Source organism: Monodelphis domestica, chromosome 1 (genome assembly GCF_027887165.1).
Source record: "Monodelphis domestica isolate mMonDom1 chromosome 1, mMonDom1.pri, whole genome shotgun sequence".
Taxonomy (NCBI): domain Eukaryota; kingdom Metazoa; phylum Chordata; class Mammalia; order Didelphimorphia; family Didelphidae; genus Monodelphis; species Monodelphis domestica.
Window position 1 is genome coordinate 61280997 of NC_077227.1, and position 13027 is coordinate 61294023.

The window sequence follows — 13027 nt, forward strand, 5'->3', positions numbered from 1 at the left end:
GTTCTGGTTCTAATTCCATATTTGACTGTGTGACCTTGGGTGAGTCACTTAATCATTCTCACCTTCAGGTTCCTCATCAGTCCAATGGGGAATCCATACTTCCCCCAGATTATTGTAGGGACATTTGAGGAAGCTCTTTTAAAAGGATAGCTCACCAAACATGTGTCAGGCATAATTTCCTGAGCAGAGTTGTGGTTGTTTTTAGCCACTAGGCAGGCCTTGGTTCCATTTTTCTGTTCCCTTCTCTAGCAAAGGATGACCCCACACAACCTTAGGAGCCTCCCTACTGCCTTTCTCCTTCTGCCTGGTATTTACCCTGTGCCTCCCTCCAGAACCCCAGGGAGCACAACAGAGAAGGAGTTTGAAACTCTGCCACGGACATTTTTTTTGGCAAAACCAGAACAAAAGCAAGCCTGCTGGGTCGCTTTCAGTTCCAACTCTGGAGGAACAGCAGCCTTCAGGCTCTATTTCTATCTCTGCCCCTCCTCACCAACTTGCCCCCCTCTCCTTTCCAGCCCCAAGCCCAGACGTCCAATTATCTGAGCGCTCCCTGACTCAGTGGCAGCCTGACTCATTCGGAGGACACAGCATCAGCAGTCGGATAGAAAGATCACTGGGGTTGGAGTCAGGAGGCCCGAGCTCTCGGCTTGCTTTGCCAGGAGCTTGCCAAGCTGCTGTGGGTGAGTCTCTCCCTTCTCTGAGCCTCGGATTCCTCTTTGCTGAAACAAGGAGCTTGTTGAGATAACCTTGGAGGCGGGCTCGTTCCTTCCTGGAAATGGACCCTCCAAACTCTCCCATGATGTGGCTGCTTCAATGGCTTGGTCACAGCTAGGATAGTACCTGAATGGCTTCCATAGCTCCCAAAGGCCAATCCAAAGCCCCCATGGGTGCTGCTCCAGACACCTATCCCTCGGGATGTCTGCTGTCTGTCACCTGTCCCCTCCCTCGACTCCCCCTTTCTGGTGGGAGCCATCTCTCTTAGTCCTTTGGCTGCAGTGCAGACACCGCAGCCAGGACTAGCTGAAAATGAATACAGGGCAGGATTCATCATAGACAAAACGACCATTCAAAATGCTAGGATGGGATGGGATGGGGGGAAGCAGCAGGAGGCAGTAGGGGGCAGGGCAGAGAGGGAGAGAGATCCAACCCATTTCTGTTGATTTCCCCAATGTCGAGTCCATTCCAACACCTGGTGTCAAACTATTTGTGGTACTCTCTGGGACGTGTCTGAATCACATCCCAGAGCATGGAGTAAAATCTCTTTGGATGGAATTTGTTTGTATGTGCTGAAAGTGCTCAAGTCACTGGCTTTTAATCAATGCCACAAACATTTAATAGGAGCTAGTTTGTTGGGGAGCAGCTAGGTGACTCAGTTCATAGAACCAGGACTGGCATGATCCCAGGTTCAAATCTGACCACAGATACTTTCTAGCTATGTGACCCTGGACAAGTCACTTAACCCCCATTGCCTAGCCCTTACCATTCTTCTTCAAGTATTGATTCTAAGATGGAAGGTGAGGATTTTAAAAACAAGCTAGTTTGTGTTAAGCCTTAGAGTTAAAAAGAGGAAATAAGGGGGCAGCTGGGTAGCTCAGTGGATTAAGAGCCAGGCCTAGAGATGGGAGGTCCTGAGTTCAAGTCTGACCTCAGACACTTCCCAGCTGTGCAACCCTGGGCAAGTCACTTGACCCCCATTGCCTAGCCCTTATCACTCTTCTGCCTTGGAACCAATACACAGTATTGATTCCAAGACAGAAGGTAAAGGTTTAAAAAATAAATAAAAGAGGAAATAAATCAAAATCCTACCCTCAGGGGAATCTATAGTCTAATAGTAGAGAATACAACATATATACCCCAAAACATACGTACAGGAGAATGGGATAAGGACAAAGGTAGAACTTGGACAAATTGTTTCCCCCTCTCTGGATCTTAATCTCCTCATCTGTAACATGAGAACAGGACTAGATGAGCTCTAAGGTCCCTTTCCACTCTAATTCTTACGGTCCTCTAAGTTTAGTCATTTTTCAGTTGTGCCTGACATTTCACAACCCCATTTGACAAAGATACTAGAGTGGTTTGCCTTTTCCTTCTCCGGCTCATTTTACAGATAAGGAAACTGAGGCAAATAAGGTTAAGCAGCTTAGGGTCACAGGATAAATGTCTGAGGCTAGATTTGAACTCAGGGAGATGAGTCTTCCTGATTCCAGGTCCAGCACTCTATCCACCGAGCCACCTAGCTTTGCCTTTATGGTCTTATGAGAGATCCAAGCAAAATGAACTACAAAAACTCAAAATGGGAGAAAATAACTTTCAACTGGGGGATCAAGGAAGAAGAGGGAACTTGGTCTTGAAGGAAGAAGAAATATTTCAAGGTCTAGATGAGGAGGGAGTTGTGTTTCTCGACCTCCAATGACTTGTCAATGAGAACATGTTTCTCTTTGGCTGTTGACTGCCTATTTGCCTACAAGTCCTTTGGCACTGGGTATGAGCAGAGGGTTCTGGAGACTGCAGCTCAACTGCCCTGAGCAAGTTTCAGGCAGAGGGTTTTGTACAGAACTGGAAAAACTACAGTCTGAGTTTAATATAAAGTGATACTGTTGCTTCCTTCTATCCTGGAGAATGTTCCAAGTCAGGGCCCCATTTTGCCAGTTTTTGAATGCTTTCTTTCTGGGAGCCCAGTTGATCGGAAATGCTTACCTCTCTCTCAGGACAGAAGAAACGAGGTGGCAGCCAGAGGAGCACCTTAGAAAGGGGTGGAGTGGAGAAAGTGATGTTTTTGTTGGGATCTGTCCATCTCTCTTCACCATGGTGCCCTGTCCTCTCCTCTCCTCTCCTCTCCTTGCTCCTGGGCATGGGCAGAAGAAAGCCCAGGAACTACTGCTCTGGTTTATGAAACAGAGAATCTAGGGAAAATATGGAGAGGAAGGAGTTTGCAGGACTGAGGGGGACAAGAGCCATGGCTCCCCAAGGTGGAGTTTGGAGGGCTGAGGGGGATAAGAGTCATGGCTCCCCAAGGTGGTCCCTTGAGCTATCCACAAAGAAGTTTGTGTTTTATAGATTACCCCCAGCTTGTATTTGTGAAAACATATCAGCTCATAGATTAGAAGGGACCTTAAAACCACCAAGTCCAAGCTCCACATTTTACAGATGAGAAACCGAGACCCAGAGAGGTTTAGGGCACCTGCCTAGGGTCACAGAGCTGGTAAGTGTCTGAGACAGGAAGGATTTGAATTCAGGCCTCACAGCATATTCCTGACTCCAGGTCCAGTTCTTTATTATACCACTAGTCTATCCATAGAGAAACAACCAGATTTGTCAATATTGCAATGGAGATTTTTCAAAAGATCACTAGCACATTAGAAAAAGATGATCAAATGAAACCAATAGAATATCAAAATGGCATCCTAATCGGAAGATCTCCTGTCTTCATCTAGACTTCAAAGTCCCATCTTCCTGAACTATCTATCTGTTCTATCTATATAACATGTGACCCTGTTGTAGTACAGAATTAACCACATGTTGTCCCTACTACACAGTACAAGGCCAACCACCATGTTGGCCCTATTACACACAGTTGAAGGCCAATCACCATGTTGGCCCTACTACAGTACAAGACTAACTATGATATTGTCCCTACTATAGTATAGAGCCAACCACCAAAATGGCCCTGCTACATACAGTTGAAGGCCAATCACCATGTTATCCTTACTACAGTTCAAAGCCAACCACCATGTTGGTCCCACAACAGATTCTTCTTCTTCCCATCTGTCTTTGGCCTTGACTAAATACAACTCCCGGCTCCTCTTCTGGTTCAAGATGATTGATCTCTACACTGTCCTGGTGACTTCCAGGGTCAGAGCTTTAAAGACCACCTGACCAAATCTCTATCCACTTTTCCCAAATTGTGGTTGACAACTGAATATTAGATCACTTTGCTTACCAGGAAAATGACCACCCAGCATTCCCTCACATGTTTGCATATGTTTGGATGGGGGATATTGTAGTTGGAATCATCTACACCCAGAAAAAGAAAGTTTTTCTTCACTTAGATGATACTTAAATTCACCGAAATTTCTGTGCTTCCATCAGTATGGTTGTTTCCTCCACTGATACTGATAACCACCCCCTCGACACCTTAGATGACAATCTTTATGAAATTCTTTGGCAGGAAAAAGCATTCGTGGTGGCCAGATTTTTAGTCTCTGGACTTTAGGCAACAGAGCCAGCCCCATACATGAAGACTTTCCAGTGAAATGGAATAGACAGTATGGTATAAAGAAAAGATCACTGGATTTGGAGTGAAGATTGGGCTTTAAATTTCACCAACACTCACTAGCAGTGTAACCTTGGTCAAGTCTTTGAGCGTGTTTCCCCATCTAGAAAATCTCTGTAATGAGACCTACTTCATAGGATTGTTTTGAAGATCAAATGAAATGCTGTTATTAAAGCACTTTGGAAACCTTAATGTGCATTAAACATTAAAGCAGCCAAGTGGAGCAAATGATAGAGGGCGGAACCTGGAGTCTGGAAAATCTGAGTTCAAATCCAACCTTAGACACTTATTAACTGTGTGACCCTGAGAAAGTAACTTTGCCCTTTTTGCTTCAGTTTCCTTATGGGTAACATGATTTGGAGAAAGACATTACAAATTACTCTGATATCTTTGCCATGAAAACTCCAAATGGGGTCATGAAGAGTCAGACACAACTGAATATTATATTTTGTTGGCATAGTCTTTGAGAATCCAGAGTCGCCTGTGCACCATAGAGACACTTCAGTAAAGAACTGTATCAATAGCTAGGAGTATATTCTGCTAATTTTTCTTGTGTGTCCATCTTGTTTCCCCAAAAAGATATAAATTCATGGAGGCCAAGATCATGTTTTCTTCTCTATTCTCTAGCACTAAGCACAAAGGCTGGCCTTTTGGTAGGTGATCAATAAAAGCATATTGAATGGAGAAAAGAATGAATGGATTGGATTCTTGCCCACTTGGAGCAGAGCTAGAGCAACTAATAGTCTCTTTCCATAGACAATTGCTAACTAGAAGCTTCTGAACAATCCCACAGTGCCCCTCTCACCCTTCCCCATCTATGGATCAGAAACAAATAATCCCACATAGGGATTAGGAGAAGTGGTTTATTTATGAGAAGCTGAAACCCTGGAAGCACCACTCAGATGCAACAATGAAGCATGCTAGGCAAGCCTTCCACCTTGGAAGGCATTGAAGGATGAGGTCCCCAAATCCTACCTCACCCTCACCAGTTCATCAATCAATCAATATTTCTTAAGTGACTTCCATGTGTCAAGCACTGTGCTAAATTCAGAGGATTCAGAGAAAGACAAAAGACAGTCCCTCCCCTCAAATAGCTCACAGTCTTTTGGGAAAGATGACAGCAAACTATGTACAAAAAAGCTAGACAGGATAAGTCAGAAAAATCAACAGAGAGAAGACACTAGGATTAATATGGATCTGAAAGTCTTTCTGAAGACAGTAGGATTTTATCTTGAATTTGAAGAAAGCCAAGGAGGTACAGATCAAGTCCTTATTACCCAACTAGACTACATTTTAATTCATTCCTTGGAATTCAAAATTATTCTCCCCAGCTTCATTTTTTAAAATGCTAATCGTGGTAAGAAGGAGAAGACATCCTGGAATTTCAGTTGTATGTGTCTTTCTTGGCCATTCTATCCCAATTATACCTGAAAAGACCCAACAAGAAACCATCTAGCCTTCACATGAAGAATTTCCAATATGGTGGAACCCAGAAGCTCCCATCCACTTCTGGCCAGCTTTCATTGTTAAGAAGGTTTTTCCTGACACCAAGTCTACATTTACTGTTTTGTCATTTCCCACACTCTAGTTGTATCCTCTCTGCTGAGCAGAACAAGGCTAATCCTTTTTCCACATGACAACCTTTCAAACACTTGAAAGCAACTATCATATCCCTCCTTCTCTTCAGGCCAAACAGCCTTATTTCTTTCCATTGATCCTCCTATGGCACATTCTCAACATGCTTCAGCAGGCTGTTTTCTCTCCTCTATGTGCCCTCCCGTTTATTTCTGCCACCCCCCCCCAAGGAGGGTCTTCAAATCATTTTTGACACCTTAGTCTGAATAAATTGAAGAACACCATGGTAATGGCTCATAGGATCATAGATATAGGTTCATAGTCTCTCTAAATAGGGACCTCAGAGGACATCTAATCTACAGCCCCCCTTTTTACTGATGAGGAAAATAAGACCCATTTTAAGTGATTTGCCCAAGATGATATAAATAGCAAGAAAGCAACTCATATATCTGTGGAGGTTGGAGGCTTACAAAATACTTTCCTCCTAGTAGCCCTGGGAAGAAGATCGCACCAACATTATTATTTCTATTTTACAGAAAGGAAACCAAGGCGATGTCCATGTTACAGTGGTTCTCAATTGGGACTGACCACCAAAGAAGCAGAGGATCTAGAGGATCTAGAAGCCATAGTACCTAATAATGACGGATCCCATTTCCAAAATAATTCACAATTTATAATGTCCTTTCCTCCCAACAAACTTGTACAAGTATCATTCTTTCCATTTCGATGTTGAGTCAACAAGAGAACAAGAAAGAGATGTACCCTGGGCATGAGAGGACTATAACACATTACAAATGAGAAAGAATGTAGGAAAGGAATTGGGAAGGAAGTCAAGAGATGTTCTTTTTTTAGTCCAGATTGTGATTTCATCATTTTAGGGGAGTTCTTAGTGTTGAAACTCCCTTTCTCATGTAGATCAGCAACTTCTCTGGATTGTGGGCTAGGGAGTTGCCAGGGCATTTCAGGACTTATTAGTTTGCCCTGGTCACTCAGTTTAGTGTCTCTCAGAGGCAAGGCTTTTCCTGCTTTCCTTCCTGACACCAAGAGGGACACTCTGTCTACGAAGTCTCACAGCCATGTGGAGAAAGGCACAACCAGGCCATAGCACAGCACCTGGATCATAATAAATGTTTATTGATTAAATAATGGAATGACCAGGAACAATGGGACGAGTTGTTCACATTGTCTGGTAACAGCACGGGGCAATTAATAGGAAGACCAAGTATTCCAATGGCAGACATAATATCAAGCAAAATCAAGAAAGTCACTCAGCACATTGGGTGGAGCCCTTGCCAAGGATTTTGAGAATAGCACAGGATGGCAGGCATGGACAAGTTGTGATATGTATGGTTATAGATGGGGAACAGTTCCTTTGGCATCCTGGGTATTGGAGCATGAGGAAACTAAGGCTTCAGAAGTGAAATGATGTGGTCATGGTTTGCATCTACTATCATGTGTATTGAGGCTGAGATGTAAACCAAGGTCTCCTTACTTCAAATTCAGTACCCTTACCAATACACTAGTTGACCTTAGGCAGCAGATCATAGTCAGGCCAATGCTGAGTAAAACTCATGGGTTTGGCGAGCTCCAAGCTACCTTCTAGTCTAATCTATTTGAGTATCTCCTTCCCCTCCATTCATCAAACTGGGAAAGATAGACTTGTTACACCCGGAATCTCTTTCGACCACGTGCCTTTGGCTTCATGCAGTGACTGTTCCCAACAGATGAAGCCCAAGTCCCATTTTTATTGATTGGAATTCCTTTTTGCCTACAGAGTTCCAGGATCGTTAACCCTGTCTGAAGAGCATTATCTGTCTGACTAAGGCCAGAGGATGGACCTTACAGTTGCTGCCAAGGAAAGACCCATCAGAATAAACACTGATCTTCTCTGGGAGAGCCCAGTTTACAAAAGGACTCCCTCCAAAGGTCCTCTGCCATGGTCCAGCCCAGCAGCCCATGAACTAGATGGAAGAGGGGCTGATGGAACAAAGGAACAAAAAGAGAAGAATCCCTGCCCTCAAAGGGCTCAAAATGCAACAGGGAGAAAAGGCTATGCAGAGCAATACAAAGTCTATCAGAGAGAGTATCGGGATTTTAGGAGTCTGAGTTTAGGAAGGAGAATGTGCAGAGGGCAGAGGGGGAATATATGAACCTGGAATAACGTTCCTGCCACAGGAAGGTAAGAGATGGCAGATTGTGTGTGAGGAACAACAAGTAGGACAAAATGACTAGAATAGAAAGTGTGGGAAGGCAAGGAATGTGACATTCTACTGGAAACAGATAGGAACCGAATTGTAGGTGAGCCTAATTGGTTGTTTTGACCTTGGAGGGTTTTCATATGTTGGATATTCTTTTCCTAATGAGATCAGACTCTCTCCACCAGGAGAGGGATTGTCTTATATGTCTCCACCAGGACAGGGCTTTGTACATGGTAGGTGCTGAAGTTGTTAAATGTATTAAAAAATAAATCTTAAAATGAGAAGGTAGACTCCATTTGTCTTACCTCTGAGTATAGTAACTTCTGCTATAAAGGAAGGGACAGGAAGAAAGAGGGGGCACGGGGAGGTGAGTACAGCAATTATAAGAAGTGATAAAATACATGGATCAAAATCAACACAGAATAGTGAATATGAAGCTGCAGTTAGACCAGGAAAATCTCTATTCCAGTCCTGCCTCTGGTACCTCCTGGCTTTGAATCCCTGAGCAATTTTTTTTAAAGAAAACCCTTCCCTTCTGTCTTAGAATCAATATAAAGTATCCGTTCCAAGGCAGAAGAGTGGGAAGAGCTAGGCAATAGGGGGAGGGGAGAGGGGTTAAGTGACTTGCCCAGGGTCACATAGCTAGGAAGTGTCTGAGGCCAGATTTGGACCCAGGACCAGACCTTCCATCTCTAGGTTTGGCACTCTAGCCAATGAGCCACCTTGTTGCCCCAATAGGAAACTCTTTCAACTCTCCCGTAAGTCATTTCTCCTTCCATTCCCACTGCAGCTAACCTCATTATCTGGACTATTATAATAACCTACTAACTTGTCTTCTTGCCTCCAAATTCATTTCTTTTTTTCTTTAAAAAATTGCTCATTCCTGGGGGAGTTGGATAACTCAGTGGTTTGAGGGTCAGGCCTAAAGACAGGAGGTCCTAGGTTCAAATCTGGTCTCAGACACTTCCCAGCTGTGTGACCCTGGGCAAGTCACTTGACCCCCGTTGCCCAGCCCTTACCACTCTTGGAACCAATACAAAGTATCATTTCCAATATGGAAGGTAAGGGTTTTTTTTTTTAATTACTAATTCCTTTTGTTTTTACATTTCCAAATATATTTCTTCCCCCTCCCCTTGTAACAAAGATTTTTAAAATCAATTCAACCAAACTAACAAATATTCCTACCAATTCCAACAGCATATAAAATATTTCACACCCACAGGTACCTACCTTTATATGAAAGGAATGCATTTTCTCAACTCTTCCCTGGGGCCAAACCTGGCCTTCACAATGAGACAACTTCAGTTTAATTTTCTTATTCTGTGTACGTTGGCAGAGTCATTATATTATTTTCTTGGTTCTGCTTTTTTAATTCTGCATTAGTTCTACTTAGTCTTCCCAAGTTCCTCTGTATTATTCATATTCATTGTTTCCTGTGGCAAAAAAAAAATTATCCCATCATTTTCATGTATCACAATTTACTGAGCCATTCTCCAATTACTTTCTTTCCAGTACCTTGGTGCAGAAAGTGCTGCAATGAACTTTGGGGCTCAAAAAGGGTCTTTCTCTCTCTCTTGGCCTTCCTTGGGGTTCAGGCTTAACCATCCTCCAGCCCATTCTGGCACCACCACCAGGTAAATTTATCTCTATCACAGTATAGATATCATCGCTACCTGCTCAAAAACTTTCCCTGGTTCCCATTGGCTAGAGGATGAAGTCCAAACTCCTTTACATGGCATTCAAAGGACATTTGTAACCACCCAGTCTCATCTCCTACCACTCGTGTTTGTGTGTGTATTTCCATATATATGTAGGGTATGCCCTACATGCTCCAGTTTGAGCTCTTTGCCTCCTCTCTGAAGATTTCCACCAATATTCCAGTTCTTGCTTCAGCCAAGCTGGACTATTCCCTATATTTCCCAGAAATCTCCCCTGCACTAGCTCCACACCTTTATTCATACTATTCCCATCCTTTTGGAATGCCCTCCCTCTGATCTTCGCCTATGATAATCCCATCTCTCCTTCAGGGCTCAGCTCGCGGCCACTTCCTTGATCGCCTTCCTTTGGGGTGTCTCTTCTCTTCCTCTTAGCCATGACAGTGTTTCACTTGTAGCTTTCATATAACGCTTCTGACTCATTATACTGACATGTTCTGGTTTTCTCTCTTCTACTGCATTGCCTGCGCTATCTCATTCATCTTTGTGTACTCAAGGGCACCCAGAAATGTTCCTACCCAAGGTAGGCACCCAATAAATAGTTGTTGAATGAATCATCTAGCCTCATGAAGCAAACAGAGAGCAACATAGAAGGTTCTATAAGTAAGTGCTAAATTGTTCAGCATCAAGAAAAGGAGAGATGAGTAGGAGATTCAGGGAAGTCTCTAACTGGGTTCTGGAGAATGCAGAACTACTCATTTCTCTGCTTATGTCTTTGTACACATCCATTCATCCATCCAGAAGTATGTTCTAGGAAGGGACAAAAAAGCTAACCCTCCATAAGTGTATTTCTCTTCTTCCAAGCTTCCCCATTTTACAACTAAGGAAACTGAGGCAGATAGAAAGTAAGTGACTTGTTAGTATCACGTGGCTAGTAAGTTTCTGAGGCTAGATTTGAACTCAGGTCTACCCGACTCTAAGCCATTCACTCTATCCCATGTATTGCCTAATCATTGCATGGCACTGTGCTAGGCACTGGAGGAGATACAAATTTAGAAAAGACTTAATCTTGTCTAAATTTAGATCAGACCCTAGGAAAACATTCAGTCTGGTTGGGGGATAGAGAAGACTATGGCAAATACATAGCAATGAAGCAGGCATCTTCTGACAGGGTTCTTAACATTTTTTGCATCATGGACCTTTGTAATGAAACCCTTCTCAGAATAATGCTTTTAAATGCACAAAATAAAATATACAAGATTACAAAGGAAATCAATTATATTGAACTATGGTTTCCTATCTATATTTCTAAGTTCATGGACCCTCAGTTTATAAATTCCTGCTTTAGAGGGGCTGTAGCACAAGCCCATCATTTTACAGATAAAGAAACTGAGTCTCCCAGAAGCAAAATCAGCACCTGCTGTGAGGACATGGGAGTTGGCTCTTGAGGTAGGGAGCTGAGAATGAGGAGGATGGGCTCTGGAAGAAAGATGAAAGCCCTTTAGATGACTGAGTTCTGTTCAGCCCAGAAACTCATGTCAGCAGCCCCATGCCCTCAGCTGCCACTTGTCAGTTATTCCTCCAACCTGTCAAGGGCTTTGCTCTCTTAACGACAAGAAAACAAACAGGTCTGACCTCATGTGACTCATACTTATTGTCGTTGCTGCTATGCTCGCCATCCTGCACCACAGTCCAGATGGACAAAGAACACCTTGTCCCCTCTGGGACAGACGGGCACAGACCACCCACTAGGTGCCAGGGCAGAGCAGGCAGCTCAGTAATCTGGTGGGAGTGAGGGCAGGACAGGACCATGAGGAACTGCCCAAGGGAGCATTAGGATGCAGGAGGACAAGGAGAATAGTCAAGGACAGGCACAATATGGGGACAGGCTTGGTCAGAGCAATAGCCTGTCTGATCCTGATCAGTTTCCTAAAGGACCCAGGACAGGCCTCAGTGGAGGTAGGTGTCATGGAACTAGAGTGCTCGGAGATCCTGGAGATCATCTATTCCAGCCCCTTGATTTAATAGGTATATAATTGAAGACTCAGAGAGAAGACATGACTCATCTGAAGTCCCTTAGCTTGTAGCTGTATCTTGGCACCTGGATTTGAACTTGTCTTCTCACACCACTTCTTGACTTATCACCAGGTGAAATACCAGGTTTCCATGAAGAGCAGCTTCTTGATTATTATCTTATTAATTTATATTTAATTTTTATTTTAATTTATCTTTAATATAAAATTAAAGCAGGGATCTATCCCCTGTTTTTAAATAGCTTGACAACTGTTTTCTATATAAATGCAATGTATTCTATTTTATGCACTTAAAAACATTGTTTTGAGGTGTCTGTAGGCTTTCCCAAAACGACAAAGGGATTCGTGACAAAAAGGTTAAGAACCTCCACATAAAAGTGTCCCTTGAATATGGATTCACGCACACACACACACACACACACACACACTTCATGTTGCAGCCCAGATAACTGCCTATTTTGTCTGTATCGGTTCTAATTCCTGCATAAGTTGCAAGCCTCACTCCAAAATCTTTCTGTCCAGACCACTAAATTCAGCCTTTTGCTTCTTCTTCTCTCTTTTGATCCCTCAAGGATTTTTATTCATTTTTCTTGGTACTAAGTCTCACTACCCCTCAGAGATGAAGGGGCATCATGGGCCCATTGCCAATATGGCAGAACGACTTTTCAGCCTTACTTATTCTCCTTCTTTCCCCAAAACCAAACTGGGAGAACTCTTAGCCCGAGAGGAAGCAGGTCCTCTCTGTGGCTCCCCACCCTGACCCTATCCACCCTCCTAGCTTCTACTCTGCTAAAACCAGTCTGCTGATGAGAAAGCAACAGGACTTAGAATTTTTTAACTCATTACCAATTAACTCCTTTCACAAATAGCCCCCATCTGTCTTAGAAAGAACTATGCCGTGTTTCTGATCACAGATTACACACAAAGCCCCTTCATGCCCACCCCAGGGAATTATCACCAGGCAATGGAACCTTTTCTTACTCTGTCTTAAGCTACAGAGATTCTGAGTCTGTAAGTAGACCCTGAAGCTCCTGAAACAAACAAATGGAAATCCAAAGTGACAATGGGAATGAGGAAGGAAATGTCAAATTCAATTTCCTAGAATTAAATTCCTTGTACCTGCCAGGTCAGGGGTACAAAATAAATATTTCAGTAAGAGTAATGTCCAATCAGTCACCAGGACTACAAAAGGAAGACTCATTATCTCTTTCTTTCTCTCCTGTTCCTGTTGCTGGATATCTATTCTTGGACTTATCACTTCCCATTTGGGATCCTGAAAGAAATTCCTCATTG

General features: G+C 43.2%; 1 long non-coding RNA gene across 1 annotated transcript; it reads left to right on the forward strand.

The window, feature by feature from the left end:
- The first annotated feature begins 362 nt into the window (after nucleotides 1-362).
- LOC103103024 (uncharacterized) lies at nucleotides 363-8318 on the forward strand. The gene is made up of 2 exons (XR_460173.2): nucleotides 363-680; nucleotides 7623-8318. It is a non-coding gene; the product is annotated as an uncharacterized LOC103103024 (long non-coding RNA).
- Nucleotides 8319-13027: the final 4709 nt, after the last annotated feature.